Genomic DNA, 438 nt, shown 5'->3' with positions numbered 1-438 from the left:
GTTGGGTGCGGGGCCCGGCCCGCGGCCACGTTTATCCCCCGCTCTGCGCGGAGCCGCCGCCTCCCAGCGCCGCGCCAGGGACTGCGTTTCTTAAAAACATTTTTCGGCAAAAAATTCACCGGGAAGTTATTTTTAATTATTGAACAGGAATAAACACTGCTAATTAGTTCTGTTTTTCCTGGGCAATTTAGGGCACATGCTTCCTGTCCTCATTACTCTGGGTACCGATAATCGTATAAATGCCTGATGTCTGAGAAAGCTCCTCCCAATTTACAGTATGACGTTGCCTCGAAGACACAAAGGCAGACGCTGTGCGGCGCCTATAACGTCCCTCCTCCCGCTACTACATTTCTTAGTGGAAGTCCGCTGGCCCCCTGCTCCCGCTAAGGGCTCGGCCTCTCGGCCGTGGGGCCGGCGCGAAGCCCCCCGCGGCCCCGC

The 438-nt window shown here is 56.6% G+C and overlaps 1 protein-coding gene across 4 annotated transcripts in view; it reads right to left on the bottom strand.

Moving 5' to 3' along the window:
- ADRM1 (adhesion regulating molecule 1) overlaps positions 1–438 on the bottom strand; it is an 8,870-nt gene that overhangs the window by 8,147 nt on the left and 285 nt on the right. The window lies entirely within an intron of this gene.

The sequence above is a fragment of the Pygoscelis adeliae genome, unplaced genomic scaffold (genome assembly GCF_000699105.1).
Source record: "Pygoscelis adeliae isolate BGI_AS28 unplaced genomic scaffold, ASM69910v1 Scaffold286, whole genome shotgun sequence".
Taxonomy (NCBI): Eukaryota; Metazoa; Chordata; class Aves; order Sphenisciformes; family Spheniscidae; genus Pygoscelis; species Pygoscelis adeliae.
This window is presented reverse-complemented; position numbering and strand designations above follow the sequence as displayed.